Raw genomic sequence first — 20727 nt, forward strand, 5'->3', positions numbered from 1 at the left:
CCACCGTGTCTGTTGACCTTACGAACGCACTGTCGAGCATATCTCTCATTTCGACGTCTGTAAACACGCATCCTTCCATCATTTCTGTACAGCAGAAAACGTGACTCATCGCTGAACCAGATCCTCCTCCAATTCAAGAGGTTCCATGCCCGAACGTTCCTGCACCACTGAAGACGTGCACGACGGTGATGGGGATGCAGAACAGGTCCTGCATGAGGTCGCATAGGTCGAATTCCATGCTCTTTTAGGCGATTCCTGATGGTTTGTGGAGAGACTCTACGCAGCCCAGGAACGTGATCAGCGGTATACGTAGCAGTGACGGCCCGATTACGCAGATGAAGCACCCGGATGTAGCGGTCTTGTGCTGGAGTTGTCACCCTTGGTCTCCCACTCCTTGGACGGTCTCTGGTCGAGTTGTGTTGCGTGTATCGTTGCCAGAGACGGGAAATCGTGCTCTGCCTCACATTCAGACGTCTGGCAACTGATGACTGACTTTCCCCAGCTTCCAGACGTCCAATGGCTCTATTTCTGTTTACTTCATTTAACCTTGGCATTTTTCGCGTCGCATAGAAAGAAATTCGAAGAATGAATCGCAACAGGACCTGTCCCCTTTTATAGCCATCATAATCAAGATTGAGATCCTGCATTTGCACGTGCATAATGCTTTCAGATTTTCCCACGTGCAGATTATACAAAGCGTTTTCAAGGTGCTGTGGTGTGGCGAATAATCACCAGAGGTTGTGTTTGTTTGTCTGTTTTGGTTGTATTGACTATAAAAACACTTAATATTTACATTAATTGTCATTCCATTCCATATTTTCCGAAAAAATCTACTTTAAAAATGAGATTTCAGCTATGCGTTTCTTTTTTGGGTCAGTGTATGTGTAAAGAAATTAAACGTTATATGAGAATAATTGTTAGTGTATCTTGTCACCCGGTTCCATGGTTATATGGCAGTTACAATTTGACCATATCAACTTTATGAGATCAGAAACTTGGCGTTGGAAATCTGAGATCACAACCCTGTCAGGAATTTGGAGTGTACCTTTGATGGTGGCGATATTTTATTTTGACACGGAAAATACTTTTTGAACCGAAGCGAGGGAAGTGTGTTGCCAACCTTTGCTCGCTTCGCATATATGAAGACTGGTCATATTCTCTACGCTGCGCAATCCCACTTGCGCTACAGTTTGTCTGTGATATAGTCCATCAGAGAATTATAGCCTGTGCCTTGATAAGCTACCGGCTGGGTTCAAGTCTCTGAGTATAAATGTTACTCCTTCCTTTCGAATTATTTTACAGAATGGTGCCGGATAACACCCCTAGGTGTTATTCTCATCCACTCCATAATTTGAGCTCAGAATAATCGTGGAATATATTGTTAATCCTTAATCATTGGACACTTTGAAAGGAATGCTTGACAACAAATGTATAACACAGACAATTTCGTATGGAGTTTTTGGTGAGGTTTCTTCGCATTTACAGAAAATTGCGAGTTTCTGTCTTAAGTCTGAGAACTAAACCGAGCCCAATTGTTCAATATCTGAGCGTGAACATCGAATCATGACGAAAGATAATACGGTAGAAGACAGTTAGACGGGCAGTTCACGGTTACCATTTACAGGTTGATGATGTTAGGCGTTATCCTCCTCGTCAAGACCGGCATGAATGTAACGTCCCCGTCAAGTTCCCACTACGATCTGTGAGATAAATGCGCTATTTATGGGACATTCAGCACGGCGCTTTAGTTTAACTCTACAAAGACCCGTGGGTAAGCTTCATTACATACAATACACTCTACAAAGGCGATATCAGTTTGTGAGGATAACTGCCGGTAGAAGACCGAGAAGAGAACCTACTTCAAGGCACTTAAGCCGAGACCTTCAAGGAAATAGGTGTGCGCGTCATTGATCTTAATTTTGCCAAGCAAGAATGACGTGAACACAGCTATTTATGTGGTCTTCCTCCGGGCTCATATATAAACACTCCACACAGGAACATTAGGAAGAGAATAGAGACATTTTAACCTTTCCGCGACGCAAAACACCAACAATGACGAGAAAATGATGTCCTTGAACGGTCTGAGATGGATTCATACTAGGCTCATCTGGCAATCCTCCGAATTTTGTATTAGTATGTTCACAACATTTACAGACATAGTATGAGCAGCACTATTAGACTTTAATGTTTCATTCTTAATGGGTGTTTATAGTCCCAAAACATTCCAAGTAAATTTAACCTGACCACTTTTTAATCGTAGAATTGTTACGGTTAAAAAAAATGCCGTGACAAAAGATATAAGAAATCTCCTTTGAATCAGCCAAATACAACACAGGCAAATCTAAAATATTCAATAATATATTGAACAAACAATGAACAAGTTACAATGAATCACAATACAGATCTCTAGTACAAGGCAATTGACTCACTAGTCTAGGATAATGAGTCACAAATATCATATACTAACTCACCAGAATCTTATTTACATTGAGAGCTGAAACAGGAGCTTGTTTCCAAAGAGAACATTGAAGCACTAAGTGTTAATCTCGACTATTGAGAGGATGTTGACAAATAGAAGGCAGAGGCACACAACTCCAGTGTGATTCCGAGTGTAAGTCCGTGTGTGTGTGTTCCTCAACACAACAACCACGTTTTATGTACTCTAAACAAAGGTTGTCAGGAGCATTCGAGCAAAGCGTGGTTATATCGCCATTCACGTAGAACTTTCTCGATAGCTGGAAGTCAGCAAGATAAAGAACCAGTCAAAGGAGATAACGCTGGAGCGCTGTCAAATAAGGCATGCCGCTAAAATACTATTGCCAAAGAACAAATATGATGCGAAATCTGACCCATAATAACTATCACCTAATCAATTATTATACAAATTAGACACAAAAAAAACCCAAACAAAAACAGAACACAGTCTCGTGACAGAATATGTATGCCTTTAATGTTTAGCTATATTTTCCTACCATCGCCAGCAGCAGTGACAGAAGGGATTGTGTAAATCCAGCTAGGGTCAATGGAGGTAGCAAAGGCAGTACCTAGTATAGTGATCTTCCTTCAGTTGTTAGAGATATATTTCTAGCCAGTGTATATATTGTATCGTCTTCTATAGTTTAACAGTTTTAGATTTATTACTAAATTTAATTAATGTATGTTATAATCTATTTGGGTGTCTGCCCTTCGTTGACAATTGTCTATAATTAACCTCTAATTGTTATGAATTTACCAAAATGACTTTATATCTTAACTCACCCACTTACTCACTCACTTACTCACTCACTCATTCTGATGAAATAATAGAGACTATGGCAATCGAATAAATTCACGTGTCTTGATAATTCTTTCAATATCTTTCTTGGAAACACCCAAGAACTACACTACACGTTGCCAACTAAGTATTTCTTGTTGTTTGTATTAGTGGTGTTAATGAATCCATTTGATCGTTCAAGCTTTGGATCCAAGTGTACTGTATGTAGGAGGTAATGTACATCCTGTGGATTTAAATCATACCTATCCATAATGAAAATTTTAACATGAAAATGGAAATAAAGCCAAAACCAACCAACCATAATAAATAAATACATAATTTTTTAACAAACAAACAAACAAACAAATAAATAAATAAATAAATAAATAAATAATTAAATAAATAAATAAATAAATAAATAAATAAATAAATAAATAAATAAATAAATAAATAAATAAATAAATGTAAGCTTTGAATATAGCAGGAATGTGATTGTTCACCTTTGTCACAAGACTATATGGGAACCGTTTGTGGCATTAATGGATTCTTTCCATACCACTGTATTAGCGCGTGATACAATCCTTAAGCGTTACAGCTATAACTCACAAGGCAAGGTGCTTTATGTTTAGTGTGGCAATAAGCGATGGTAATAATGAGCTATATACATAATAATTATTTTCCCCTCGTTGGACGTCAGTGAGCTCACACTGTTCGGTGGAGGCTTTCTTATGTAGCGTGGTGTCTGCTGGGTAGTCTCTGCGGGTTCGAATTTCGCTCAACTGCTCCTTTCTGGGTGAAGGAAAAACTTCGTTTCCATTGTGTATTGAGGCAGACACCCGGATTATCTGTTTGCCTGCTCCTCCAGTCCGTATAGGTGAGATGAAATAACCCGGAACTGGCGAAAGACAGAATCAAACTTTTAGTAACCATATAGATATTGCATACCAGAATGATGTCTTCGAAGAAGTCAGTGTCTGTCGGGGTCACTTTTACAGCCAAACAAACATAGGGATCTTTCATTAATGAAAGAGAGGGAAATGTTTTATATGTGGTTCTTAGAATAAATATATTATATGTGACAACCTATATGTAATTATCATAACATAAAATCTACTCTGTATTATGTTGACGAATATGAAGTATGAAAAAGTCCCACTGTAATCCATACAAACAATACCAGGGATTTGTTCAAGGCGCCTAGCTATTTCCCAAAATCGCAAGAAGGAACACTGAGTATGTCGATGTAAATGCCGTTTTGGGAACGTGTTGTTGTAAATGTTATGACAATTACATCACTGAAATGATCAAATGCTGCCAGTGGAATATTGTATGCAGCATGCATGAATGTAGATTGATCTATGGTTTAGATGCCAGGTATTTAGCTTTCATGCGTCTTAGCGTATGGTGTGCATGTGTATATTCAGTATGATATTAATCAGAAAGTTCCAATCAGACAACATTTTATTTATAGGCAGCTATGGCACAAAAAAGCTTGTTTATCAAGTCTTTACACGTGCATGTACTTGGCAACATGAATTGTTACATACAAACATCCCTGAAAAAGTACTGTTGTAGTTTATATAATAAAGTGTAGTTATATTAAGATGTTTTGTGATATGGTTCTTCAATATATAGCTTCAGATAACCAGTGCTTCGTTATGTGAGGAACAGCACGGCATGCTACAAGTCCATCCACAGCAGACACTTTTGGCTCCCGATGTATAGGTTCTCGCAGGACAGACAGGACATTTTGCGGCATGCAGTTTGAGGACTGGTTAGGCTGAGTATTATTCTCCTCGTTGAGCCCGATATAGAAGGAAACTACTTCATCAGCTACCCTTTGCGTTTGAGAAGAGTGGTTGTGGATGTGTGACAAATACGTGATTAACGGATATCCAGCACCACGGCCTTGTGTAGCAGGACGAAGACCTATGGATAAGATTCATTCCCGACCACACACTCTAAGGAGATGTTATCACATTTACAGAATAACAATGACTGGACGTGGAACTGAGATGAGAATTAATATCTTCAGGGCCACTTAGCAGCATTGTGTCGAGTACGAAAAAACACGGGATAGATTGTTCTGGAATATGGTAAAGGTATTAGATTTGAGAAGGACATGGTTATATTGGTTTCCATTATGCGTGGCTATTTAAAAACAGGACGCACAAAGAATGATTGAGAAGACAAAGTCTACAGCTGTCGGGGAATACCCGATGTTTAGTGTGGGTGGTTGGAGACAGGTTTTATCGTGTTCTTTAGATCAGTCTAACCTATTGAAAAAAAATTGAAAGGTTATCCTGATGTTAGAATGTAAAGTATGGGGAATATAGCGGATACCTGGGAGTTTCTATACACCAGGCTAACTTATTATACGTATTATGAGGGACATTTTATAACGCCGATGTCCAGTTCACCAGTTCAACTGCTAAAGGGCGCTTTCTTTTTGCCCTATCATTGGATGTCCATTACAACGGCACATCGTATTTTCAAACTCAACTTCGTGGGGATCATACAACTCTTGCTGGGCGCACCGAGTTAGTGTGGTTTTCCCATCCTTACGAGGTACCCATTCACAACTGGGTGGACTAGGACACATAGTCACAGTACTTTATCCATATTTACTGCACGTTGCTGTATCCACACCTAGGTGTTTTCACGTATTCGTGTGGTTACCATCTGGTCATCTACCAATCCAATTTGTGGGTCCTTTAAAGTGCACAGGGTTGTGATAACACTGGAAAAGTCTGTATACAAAGTTTACTCCAAGTTCTTTTACACCCGGTCACAGGTGGGCTCGATCCCGGCACCTCGCTGGATTATGATCTGTGAGGACGGCCGACCTCTAAACATCTCGGCCCTGGTTCGCGTAGCCGGCAGGAATCTGTCGCGTAGGTGACGTAGGACGACTTGACGGTCTTCTGCTCGTGACGTCACAGGTGGACGACCCCACCTTGCACGATCAGAAGTGGTGTCAGACTGTTGTGGACGACCTCGCAAGTCATACATAGTACGACGGCTACATCCCATTGCTCTTGCGACGTCAATAACTGATCTTCCCACTTGCAACATGCCAACGGCACGTTCACGTTGCACACTTGATAATCGTGGCATTTAAAGTGCCGTTAGAACTGTGGTTTAAACGTGTTTCTTTTTTCAGTTCTTGAGGCCAATGGAAACACGTGCAAATGAAGAAACCGTCGATGCGAAGATCACGTGATCGACTGCACCTGCAAAACCTGATTTGGCAGTATTGCCACTTGCACGACGAAAGGATGGGTTAGAGAGGGTTTTGTTTACGTTTTTCTAGAGCTGAAAGGTAGGGATACCATTTCGGATACATGGATGTATCATCAGAGACAAAATATTCATTATTTTTAAAAATTCATTTTGTGAAGTTTCCTGTTTGACTCAGTATATTTTGGAATTAAACTGGGTGCTTTTTGTCCCGTTTCCAAATGACAATATCCACTTAGTTCCGGTATTATTTCGTGTATGTGTGTGTGTGTGTGAGAGAGAGAGTGAGAGAGAGACAAATACATTTAAATTGGAAATTGGTGTTTACTAAAGCCTGCAAACTAAACCAGTAAATAATAATAACGTTTACATACTGGGCTTGGTCATAAGGTACAATCCAAATGTTTCTACGGATAACACTTTATGATTTAAAAGCGACATAAGATGTTACACACCGGATTCCCGGAAGCAGAAATATGGCAACAAATCCTATTTCCAAAAGAGACAATTTTAGCTTCGCCGGTTGACAGTGACGTTGATTAAAATGTGACTATTTCAAACAGTTGCCCCGCTTTTTGAGTTCTTCACCTCCCCTGAATATCACAGCCGCCATCATACAAGATTAGATGAGACAAGAACACAGGAGGCAGCAACAAATGTCGATATTTGCAAAAAGCGTAATTGAATAAAAGCTAGTTTTGTGGTTGCACAGATTGATCAATATGTTCTCGCAGTCCATAACTTTGATTTTCTTTTTCGCGTGGATTGAAATTTTGGCGACCGTCAGAAATTGCTGTAGGCTAATTAATGCAGTTTCCAGAACCACACAAGTATAGTTTTTGTCGTTTTACTAACTTTCATCGCCAGGCAAAACCATTGTGTCATAAGAGAATTTGTCAAACGCGTTTGAAAGGGTGATAAAAGAAGTAAGATCCCAGAGAGAGAGCGAGAAAACAATTAAATCATCTTGCCCGAAATAAATTGCAATTTGTTTCTTCAAAAGGCGGAATTGAAGAGCAATATACAATGGACATTTGAAGTAATTTCTCTTCATTATATATCTATGACCTTGCGAATTCATGAACTGAGAAATTTTCATTAAGTTATTATCTGCTCCCATTTGCCATTTAAGCATGGACACTAGGTTAAACTTTTTATTTAAGTTTCTGACAGAAATATGACACAGAAACGTGTCCTCATTATGAGACATTTTTGAAAGTGACATTCATAGGAACGGCTTTTACATAAAGCGATTACATATGGCGATTCAAGGATTCAGGCTGTACATGTACAGATTATGTACAAGATCGAAAATATTTGCAATACACATTTGCATTCCTAAAAAAGACGATATCTGAATTCCGGAAATGATAAGATCTTCATCACATGAGACCACTTGAAACAAAGGATGTTAAGAACCTTATTTCACCCTAAGCTTGATCATAAATAGCTGACGTACCAGAATCCGAAGAAGGTGTGGCATTGATGTGGGAAGGTTGAGAGTAGTTCCCGCTTGGCCACCTCATTTGCATAGTAATGGAATCACAATACCAGGCACATCGAATTGGTTTAGTGCATTTATAACTATGTCCATTATATGATAAACAGACAAAGAGGGAGACCTGCCACTCAAGCGAAAGAGATCGATAATGTTGTAAAAAGGGTTGACATATCAACAGCTTCAAAGACACTGGATCCATCAGGAATGTGTCGACTTATTTATCAGGATTTATCAACCCGACTTTATGTCTCACTATTAAATATTGATGTTACCATGTGTTCACGAAAGGGTCGGCATAACCTTCCAAACCGTTGTCATAACGACATACGCACGTACGACATACGCACGTCAACTATAATCTTATATGGAGTCATTTTCGTCAACTGGAACATGTCCTCCACGTGTCTACCGAATTATTTGAAAACTTTGCCTTCGACTTTTATGTTATGCCTTGATTGAGCACATTCTGGAGGAGTGTTTTATGCCTTTGTTTGAAATGTTGGCAAGAGGAACATGCAAGAGCGTACATGGAACAACATCAGGCAATTGTTGCAGGGATATTGCTTCAGGTGAAGGGACAGGTGACCCTGGGAAAGTTGACGTCACCTCCCTTGTCATGCAGTCTTGTGGAAACATTTTGTCAGTCAAGCTCTTTATGCAAAGATAAAACTTTTGGAATCTTTGATCTCTACTCGAATGCACACATCAATAAATCTACTGTGTTTAGATCTTGTGATTCTTGTCGTGATGTCGACACAAGCAGCCCGAAGACCAAGCACAAACACATATTTTTAACACAAGATGGAATAAATCGGAATAGTTTTTCTTGTCTGGTATTGACAGATGTTTTTCAAATTGTCATCCGGGGATAGCGGTCGAAGAAAAAAATAAACACCAAAAGGTCAAAATTGATTTCCGTTAAAGCAATAGATAACATGACAATCAAATGATCAATTCCTCCACACGTCTTCCACTTGGCTCTGATACTCTACACCACATCATCGAAGTGTAAAATTGTCTTGTGTCATTCAGAGTTGATCCTACTTAATTTAGTGAAGGATACAGTTGAGCAAAATGGTACTTGAAACACACGCTGTGGAAATCCTTCAGCCACGGATTTAATTCACTTAGACATTGATTACCGCCACTGAGTTCCTTTTCTGTCGCTATGAAACAATTGCATACAACTGAGGGGGCGAGTGAGTATGGTTTTACGCCGCTTTCAGCAATATTCCAGCAACATCACTTCGGGAGACATCAGAAATGAGCTCCACGCATTGTTCTCGAGTCATCGGCGCGTCGAGCAAACGCTTGAGCCAGTAGGACACCATACCTCCTCTTAAGTATTAAGGAATTCGTTATTTATCGGAATATCACTTCGTTCACGATATAATTGTGAAGGTGGAGAATATCAGCAGTATTTGATAGGCGATTGTATATTCCGTGCTTAATCTACAATACGTAAATACAGAAACTAAGTAACAGTCAGTACTTTAATGGTCTTCTGGTCAAGTGCATATTTTGAAACATTAAGGAACATTATTATCAAGAAGATTTCGAAACAACATGTTCACACATTCATGTGGGTTTTCTAACAATATAGTTCAGCTCTTTCATATGTACAAAATCAAACGGACTTCTTACCAACGTATTTCATCTCCAGACAGCTTATGGGAAAGAATACAAAAGGGCCTGCCATAAACCAATGCATGTTTCACGTAGCATCGTGTTTTAAAGTATAATTACCCTCACGGGTGTTCAGATTCAGGTCAGAATGCCAGTAGCAAATACTGCTGGCATTACACCAATTATGACTTTAGTGGTAAAAGGCAAAAACGTGATGGACACTGAACATGCAGAATATGAAATAACAACAGTTTCACTTATGTCATGGTCTAGACTTACCATGGTCTGCTCGTGAATGGTTTCAGCCTGTTGTCTCTGCGTGGTTTCATACAGAAAGCTGTAAAAGTGTGCCAAAACGAGTTCAAAGGTCTGTCAGCTGCTAACCAAAATGTTTTTTTTTCTCCAATCTATTGCACATTATCTATTCTCCATCCTTTCGGGAACTCGGAATGTTCGGTTTATTTAAAGGCTGTTTGACGAAAGTATAACGTCCTTTTACAAAACATAAATCTGACTGGAATATACTCTGTTTTAAGTTGTGCACTTGATAACAGAACTATTATGACAGTTGTGGCGATCGTGTTGATTTATTTAATATGCCTGTGTTCTAGCCATCGTGTTGATTTATTTACTATGCCTGTGTTTTGGCCATTGTGTTGATTTATTTAATATTCTAATGTTCTGGCGATCGTCGACAACGTAAACATATGGCCACTGATGTGACACGTATATGATGAAACAAGAGAACCACGACGACGTGAAGGTTTTTGCTTTGTTTCTGTTGAAAGCAAAAGAAACAACAGCAGAGCAACGGAACAATATTTAAAAGACCAATAGATTGTAACAGAACAGTATTTCATCCACATTTGTAATGTGTCACCCACTGACTAAACCAATAAGGGACAAGCAGATGAATACAGTTGATGGTTGAAACTTTTCCTACTTTCACAGTCGCACTTCCCTGCCATCACAATGCACATGTTTGGGACGAAGGGCGCGGCCTGATTTATATAACATAAAATTGAAGAAATCATGCAACAGCTACTAATCTAATTTTCAAAAAGCCGACTTTACAAATTCTTGTTCCCCGTTGTGACTGTCTCACAATCGTCTGCTCCGAATCCCACAGCCAACAGCACGAGATCAGACAAATTACCGAGGATGTAGCTAGAAAATGTCTATTTTTGCAACAAGGGTCTTGCGGTTGGGCAGACTGATCAATCAGTATGTTCGCAGTTTCTATAGTTGTGCTATTCTTATTGTCCAAGAGTGCCAATTTGGGGACCGTTAGAAATTAATGCAAACCAATTAATTCAGCTTTGAGAACAGCAGAAAGAATCTTCAGATTACCTTTTTTGGCAATCACATTGCAGGTTGGTCTATTAAACACAAGGTCTTTCAAGGGACGAAAACAGCGGTATGACTAGATTACAGAATGTCACATCTTTCACAGAATGGATACAACTGATCAATGAACATCAAAGCCTAACAAATGTATAAAAGACACAAATGTTTATTCACAACAGTCTGTCACATACAAAGAAAATGTGATTGCCCTAAAGGCTTCATCTTGTTATAGCATTCACGAAAATATATGATTCGTCTCTCTTTTGTCTTGACGATTTGATGGAACAATTTAAAGCACTGATGAGTTCCATTCATACCCATCCATCAGTGTGTGAGGTCAACAATGAGTGAATGAGTTACAGCTCACCTAGCCAAGTATGTATGTTCCCTGTGGGTCTAGAAGACGATAGTGGCTCCAGTACAGGTAATGTTCATCCTAGTTACAATTCATTAGCTGTCTTTGATTTTGGGTTTAATATTAAGATATTGTACGATACCCACCATATCATGGGTTTGTATGAAAACGTCCTTAGAGGCCAAATACGAGTTTTGTAAGTGGTTCTACTTGTGGGACATCATTAGTGTCAACACTATTCGCATTGATCCATTCATATATTTTTCAGTGGTAGGTTTGTCTCTTATGTGCACTAACATATGGGTGGGTCGGTTATTTACTGGCCTTGATGTAGTTGCTGAATATCCACGACTGAAAAGTATTAATATCATTGACTTCATTTGATGCCAGTATCAACAAGGCGATCCACTCACAACTTTAAACGTGTGGGCAATAATTCAAACGATTACATTGAAAATAATACCTGCAGTCACATGATACTGTCAATACCAAAAATACTGAATAATATGACTACTCGACAAACTCAGTAAATGTTCCTGTTCTGTAAACGTACGGAGGCAACGTCTGGGTAAAACCTACAACACACACGTACGTCTTGCATCATTTTGGGCGGTGATTCTTACAGTTGCTTTTAAAAACTTTCCCAAGCTGCTGAATATCAGACATCTACAGAAGACATATGCCGCTCTCTGATTCGTTGTTGATAAGGTACATTCAAAAGTACACCTCAAAGGTAAGAGCTGCTGATATATTCAAAGACATGAAGGGCAAGTTTAATGTGCGAACGCTGAAACCATAGCTCCTGGTAGAGAATGTTATTGATGCAACTATCTAGGTATGAAACTGTCCATATGCACTCTTCAACTGTCCTGACAACACTGAGCAGAGGTGACTAAAACAATTACAGTAAATATACACATACTACTATTTTTAATCGCAGTGTATGTTACATTTACTGTAATATATGGCTAGGTTGAAGTGACGTGTAAATGCAGCTACAGTACCATGCAGGAAACAGATGTACTGTAAGTCCTAATGGGCCCTAGTACGATGATCTTTCTTGAGTTGTTGATAAGCTAGTTCTACTATTCCCAGGACAGTTCATTGCACACTAGCGCTTTGAAGCAGTGGCAATTGATTGCACCGGAAATATGAATCATGAATCTATAGTTTGATTTAGTCACGATGTGGCTGAAATACTACCGATGTGACTTCAAATCGTAACTCACGCACTCACATCAATGGTCACGTCTGTAGTACAAACTCCAGTTTTTGATATTGAATGGATAACTGTATGTGTAAGTTATTTCCGTATTTGTTGCATCAGGGACTGTCCTTCAGATGAAAAATTACTTTCCATTCCATATGTTCGTGATGGGTACCACCGGTGAGGCTTGAATAATCAACATGTTCAATAGCAGATACATTTCATTATTATATTTTGATTTATGTCTTAAGACTTTTTACAGTTCATTCTCCGCACGCACATGTTATAAGCAGAATGTGCTGTTGGATAGATATAACAGAACAAAACTATAGCAGCGAAAACAATAATTCCACAGAGTACACTAATATCTCGATAATCATGGGGACAAGCTTTGGAAATCCTATTCTGAGGAAGCAAAAAGAAATGTAGATGTGTACGTGAACACACGGGGTGGTCCCAAACATGCTTACATTAACTGTGTAAACAGTGTGAACAAAAAGTCTCTCAGTGATAACAAATGTTTCACTAACGCAATAAGGTTGCTACAGGATGACAGTCGTTTGGATGAAGTCTGCTACACGGCTGGCCACATCAAACATCATTAACCGGTGGTCTCGACAAAGAGGGTTCAAACAGAGGCCGGAGATTCAGTCACTCAACATAATTTTGGCCCCTGAAGATGACACACAAGCCTCTTCGTGGCTAATGTGGGTTTTTAGCAGAGATTACTAAGTCTTACGATTATAGGCATTTTCTTGTCGGTCGTATTTGAATATTATCCCCCTCGTTAAGTCCGACACAGATGTATCCTACCTGATCATGTGTTATCTACAACAGGTGAACAAAGCTAAATGTAAAATCATCATAGCCCTCTATTTCCTGCTCTGGTTTCAATGCACTTTCCGAAGATATGTATAGGAGATTACTAAGTTACACATTTGCAAGGAGAAAGTCTAAACTTGGGATCCGGTCTCTTGGGATCATGGTAGTTGATATTCCAACGTCACATTATGCTGTGTTAGATTATTCACTTCAGTCATCAAAATTGTGAAACCTTCTTGAGTCGTATAGAGATCCATCCATTTGCAATGACAGTCATTTAAAATAAAACGCATTTCTAAACTTCTTTGGAGTTGAGATTGAGTGTCTGACCGAACAGTCGTGATAGCTGCGAGAAGGACATAACAATTTGGACCTTCTTTACACTGCCTCATTTATAAATAATCTTCCAACATGGTACCACAATGACCCCAGACTAGAAGTGAAAACGGCATGAGACACGTTTATTGTGTCAGATTATTTGGATAATATAATCAGTTTAGTTTGTTGCGACTCATCTCTCCACTTTGCAACAAAAGGCTTAATGTCACCCGATACGTGCGTAACCAATCCATTTTTATAGAACCGGAAGGGCACCTATTTGCCATTTTAAGCAGCATTCTGCAGTGGGAATTACATGAACTAATGTTAATGGTAATAGATCGGATCTAGTCACTGTAACCACCACCAAAATGTACCACGAAAATCACTCTGTGATGCGTACTATATACTGTCCTCAAAAAAAGAAATGCACAGTCCCGAAATCAGTTGCAAAAATGTTGTATTTGTAATCAGGTATAACTCGCCCACAAATGGACTTTGTGAGTGACTTTATACACCAGTTTAGAAGACTGTTTTGTCTATGTAACCAGGTGGATAAATTTAGATAACGGAGACGTTGAGCGCGATGGTGACGACGTCGCCCGGTCCCGGTCCCGGCCAGGGTGTCCTGGCGGTCATTTGTTATACCTGATTGGTTACAACGAGCTACAAGCCGTGATATCTTGCTCAGAAAACTGACAATCTCCAACCTGTATTCTTTCAATGGCGATGTCCCGTGTTGCAGAGTCAAGACGTGGTGTAGTCATTTAACCTTGAAGCTCCTTCCAAACGAATGTAGTCATTTAACCTTGAAGCTCCTTCCAAACGAATGTAGTCATTTAACCTTGAAGCACCTTCCAAACGAATACCATTTTCAGAAAGTAATCTGGATTTCCATTGCCAGACAGTCCATGCTCTTTACTGCTCAACTTCAAGTGGAAGGTGACTTCTATTGCGTTTTGGTGGTGCCATTTTAATCCTTGTAAGAAATCTCATCACAATCAACATTTTCAGGTAAAATAGACTCTTTACTTGTGCAATGTGAAAAATCATATTATCAACGCCCTTGTTACATATTATGAAGCTTGTTTGAATTCAACAGGTAATTAATATAGTTTAAATACGTTTCATTTTTGGATAGTATATCTTGGAGTGGCCGTTCTGGTGAACAATCCATTTGTATGTGTTTGTGACATCTGGTAGGGCAGGGTACGTCACCATGTGGCGAACAGCACCATTTAAGGGCTGCTTAGTCACATCCGTCTGTCTAAAGAGGTTATTTCTTATGATAATGTTAATCCGGATATTTTCGGTTCTGTCTGGTGCGTTGGGCTCGATAAATGCTAGATTACTCTAGTGCCTCATGAAATTCAGTAGTGATTCACAAAATGCTCCATGATTGAACAGAGCTGTTGAATGTTTTTGTGGCACATGAATGCTGATATTGCTTAAATCAATGCAAATATCCCCATGACAATCGTCTACCACTAAAAATAACAACAGCAATGAATCGGTCACTGGTTAAAACGTTACGTCACTCAAAATACACCTTCTCGGTTGTTAGTCGAGGAAACAAAGTCCATAAACATCACGAAATGATAATTAATCGTTATGAAAATGGATTTACATTGTCATGGAAATGGTTGTCCTTAAGCAGTGCTAATAATTATGCAAAACACATCCACAATTGCGTTCATTAAGTGCTATTTTGAATACGTAACCTTTATATTCATTACAATCTACAGTTTTGTGCATCACAATGGTGACATCTTTCACCTTTAATGTTAAATGAGATAGATATGGCATTCATGCATATCCTATATTTAAAAAAACACTTTTACACGATTTGTAGCTTCTCGAGTGAGTAAGTGACTTTAGCCTTACTTCACACTCAGGTATATTCGAAATATATGCCAACAAATATGGTATGTAAATATTCGTCCTTTCAATCAAGTGACCAACAGCATGAGCATTGATCTACGCAACTGGGATACAATGAGCTGGTGTCAAAAAAGTCAGCGAACCTGACTACTCGATCCCGTTAATCATCTATTACCACAAGCATTGGTTTCAGAAGATCAATTCTAGCTCGGATCTTCATGGGTTGCATGTGGAAGTGTAACTGCAACGTTGTATCAAAAACATCCATTTCAGACAATCGCCATGCTCTTTGAGGTATTCACATCTCCGCATACTGCATCTGCCTCCACAGACCAGTATATGGGAGAAGTGTGTACGATGTTGGAGGCAATGGCATTTTCTCCTGCAAAGATATTAATTGAATAGAATCGATTTTGAAAATGTCTAGATTCATCAATATGCTACCATAGTTCATAGCTGTGATTATCCTATGAATGAAGACTGAACTTTTGGGGAATGCAAGAACTGTTTGTAGGCGTAGGTGAACTGATTCTGTTCGCGGAATTACAATACGTTTTACTGATTTGCAGCACTGACCTCTGTAAATGATTTGCTAGGATGACAAGTGATGTGTGTGTATGTGTGCGGGCGTGGGTTGCATGTATGTGGGCATGTGTGTGTGTGTGTGTGTGTGTGTGTGTGTGTGTGTGTGTGTGTGTGTGTGTGTGTGTGTGTGTGTGTGTGAATTCTCACATTGATTGACGATGGTTTATCAACAAATATTTTTTTCTCTACAACACTTGATCACATTCAAAAGTCAGGGTAGTTTATTTAAAACATATCTACATATCTAGCATTGACGAGTTCCCTTGATGCCCGTGTGATGGGATCCATGTGCGGAGGTGCTGAACATTCTGTCTCTGGAGCAAGCATCAGTTACACTGGAAATAAAGTTTCTCTCTTTTTCATGTTAGTGATCATACGATTTTACAAAAATCTCATTTTTTAAACAATGTCACTGGAGGAACACCGGTGCACGGTGTCATATAACAAACACAAACTACCTTTTAGTGTCACTGGCTGGTGCTACTGGTAGAGTAGGACATTCGCACCATTTGCTCTAACGCCTGAGGTCATCACTGGTTTTCCTTGATTCGCTAATGTAATATTCCAGACATACTGAAAATTTTGAGTCAAATATTCCCTTTTTGAAACCTAAAAACAGGATCTCTTCGTGCGGCCACCTTCTCGGGGGGTACATATACGTAAAACCCCACCTTTCATAAGTTCACGTATAAAGGATATCACGTGTTTGCGACTCGTTCAAGACTGAAACTAATCATGGGATTAAGGACATTATGCTACGAATGTATAAAGTGTAGAATGGGGCCATTTATTGTTACTTTTACTCCATACCTGCGCTTGTTACACTTCTGAAGACGACGTGAGGCTGATAGACTGGACGTTTAATTGAACAATAATCTATAAAACTGAACGGTTGTCATGACTGATGAAAGGAACGTAGAGAGAAACAGGGCATATGTATCAGCAGGGTAACATCAGCAGTGATCCTGTCGCAATGATTTACGTCGGGCAGAACATCCCTAGTGATAAACATTTTATCACCTCATCTCACGACAAAGCTTTAAAGTACATCTACTAATCACGGAATACAATGCACATCTCTCGATGCATTCTATATGCAATATTTTGTCAGCATTTTCAGAGGAAGCTCATCGGTATACTTGTTGACGTGACAGTCGTCATGCCATTAGATATTAATTTAAGGATGTCTACTTTACCGATGGGATCCAAGTGTGCGGACCACAGAGTATCGTAAAACGTATTTAGGAATAGTAGGGACTGCACACTTGCAGAAGAAATATTGATTTACAGTCCGGACTATATCACGAACATGTGTTTATGAATCACTGTCAAAAACTGATGATACCAGACGTTCCTGTCCCATCGATTTCACTGGTCATAAACAAGGGCAAAGTCTATTGAACTGTTCACCTGAAGAGACGTGTAAATATCAAAGAAAAGTTAAAATACTGAATCTTGCATCATGTTTGTCACAGATTTGAAAATGTTTTTCCTCAACCGAGTTCACCATAGAGCCACAAGACGTTTGCGACACTTTGTATACAGAGCATGTGTGAAGGCAAACAATCAGGTCTTCCATATTCCATATTGTAAAACCAGTTTCAAGTTTCAAGTTTACTTGTGCCAATATATTAATGCATTCGGTTTTAATTTCCTGTTTATTGTATCGTATGTAAAGCACTCACTATATGCTATGTATATACTAGTATGTGGTTTCAATTTCAATACTGACTTAGGGGAACCAACTGCAAACCTTATGCTGATGAACTGTATGAGGATTGTGCATCAAATTGCTGAAAAGCATGTGCAAATAATATCGCGTATGAGAGCAGCTACATTTTTGTGTTACGTTTTGTTCAGAATTCACCAATTTTCACTGAATGTTACCATTTATTGAACTCACGACAATAATCTTTGCATTGTTACAAATTTGTGTTACAATGCCTCAGTTCCTGTGTAAACAATACCTTTAAACAGTAAGGAATATTTTAAAAAATATGCTTTAGAACAATTGACTAAAGTATGTGACTGCACTTACACGAGCGAGTGTAAACTCTTGATGGGTAGTATATTATATATAATAATAGTTTCTAGTTTCCTGTGTATTGTTACCTCTTTATTGACATATTATTTTACGGTTTCCTGTCTGCTAGCACCTACATACTGATACATTAGTTTCCGGTTTCCTGTCTACTACCTTCTACATACTGATACATAAGTTTCTAGTTTCCCGTCTACTAAAATCTACATACTGATACTTTAGTTTCTAGATTCCCGTCCACTTGAATCTACATACTAATACATTAGTTTCTAGCTTCCTGTCTACTTGAATGTACATACTGATACATTAGGTTCTAGTTTCCCGTCTACTTGTATCTGTATCTGTCTACTAGCACCTACATACTGATACATTAGTTCCTAGTTTTCTGTCTACTTGAATCTACATTCTGTTACGTTAGTTCCTAGTTTCCCGGCTACTTGTATCTATATAAAGATGCATCAATTTCAGATTTACCCTTCACTACGTTGTCTTTGCATTAGTGATCTGCATCAGTGATGTGCAGGTGAAAAGGTAAATATGCGCATGCGTTTATATGCATTCCTGTTACACCTATTGACACAACTGTATGTTGACACAACTGTATGTTGACACAACTGTATGTTGACACAACTGAGTTTAACAAATTGACCCTATCTAACCACCTCCCTCCAGACATTAAACACGTCCACTATCAAGAGCGGTAATTCTTATTTTACTGATATCGGTACATAACTAGATATCCTTTGTTTGCAGAGTTACAGGGAAGTAGCGTAACTACCTTGCCAGTTCGGGGATGGGATGTGTGATGGTTCAAGCGCTCGTTTATCATGACAACCGCCCAGAATCGATATTCTCCATGGCGGAAGTGTATCAAGTCCATTTGTGAGTTAACATAATATAATCTCCCTGGACTTATACTGACCATAGTCAGTCACTATGCGCATTTTATTGTTGTCCAGATTTGACAGTCTAATGCCATTTTCCTCCTTACTGATAATTTGGTTACAGTGTAGTTTCTTTTTATAGGAGTCTGTGCGACGCAAAGAAACAATTCTACTTTAAGTAGTTCACGTAATTATCCTGTGCTTTTTCGCAAAGAAATAAAAATTAAATTGGCAGGATGTTGCGTCTCATGTATTTTAGATCCCATCAAAACTGTTTTAAAAACACATTAGATTTACATGATGTCCTTATAATGACATACCAAGAGAGTTGAACCTCATTTCAACATTTGAATTTCTTCTGCACATTACGTCGGCAATAGCCATAGGGTGACCAGACTGTATCTTCGGCATCTTCTCTCATTCATATTTATACCATGGATACAACCGTGTAGTCGATACGACACAGCCATTTTTTCTGCTTTGGGCTTTTGTTAGGAAATTAGAGAAGGTTTCTTTGAGTTGTTTCTTCTAGAAATGACTGGACTCTGAAGCCGTGCTGTTTAAACAAATGCTGGTATGTTGTTGTCTTGGTACAGGCGGATGTATTAATGTGGTGCACGTGCTGATGTATAATGTTGATGTTGGTTTGTTTTAGTGGCATTCTAGAACTTGATGGTATACAGACTTTACAGATGATCAACTTCTGTATTTTGATAATTGCGACGTTTCGGTATAGATTCTTATACCCTTTTCAAACATTTAGCTTGAAAACAATATATGATTGAAAGCCTATGCATATGCTTGAAAACGGTATATAAATCGATACCGAGCGGCGCCGTTATCATGCTTGAAAACTGTATAAGAATCTATAGCGAAACGTTACCATTGTCAGAATAAAGAAGCTGATCGTCCATGAAGTCTTGTGTTTTCTGTCTAGAATCTACTCTGATGCTGTGCCTGAAATACTCTTAAACTAAATCAGATGCTTATGCCGCCATGACGTTACTGCTTGTCACTAAGCAGCTGTACACATACTGCAACCAACAGGTCGTGCCCGTCTTACCTCTGGTCCTTCTATCCAAACAGCCATCAAATGTATTAACATCTCAATATTCTTGTTAAGTAATACGCCGTGGACATAATAGTTATTGTGTAAGTATGATAGGAGTGAAACGTATCATATTTAACCATCCACAATTTGATAGGTTCATGATGAGAGAAGTTTCAAGACATTTTGGAAAGAGCATCAACTGTAGCACCATAGCTACATGATTACCAGGACAAAGGTGGACATTACGGAAACATGACTCTTACACAACCTAAAGAAGTCTCTGAGACTGAACACCACTCTGTGAAGACCACCGAACTATGAAGAACTCAGACAGATGGACTATAACTGACTCATGATTCATACTGGAAGGCTGCTGTCACTTTTGTATAGACTAAACCAAATTACGTTCCAAAAATATCACCAGACATTTAATTTTCTATTCACATTTCTCAAATTTCCTTTTCTTCCGATCACATGTTCTTCCTTTAACTGAGGCCAGGCGTTCGCAAACTGCTTAATCTCCCATACCTCGTGCGAAGGTCACGTCAGACATCCACTAGAGGCATCCTATGACAACTTCAATCACCAATTATACACCGATAAAAGGCAACCACTA

This window comes from Haliotis asinina, chromosome 5 (genome assembly GCF_037392515.1).
Source record: "Haliotis asinina isolate JCU_RB_2024 chromosome 5, JCU_Hal_asi_v2, whole genome shotgun sequence".
NCBI lineage: Eukaryota > Metazoa > Mollusca > Gastropoda > Lepetellida > Haliotidae > Haliotis > Haliotis asinina.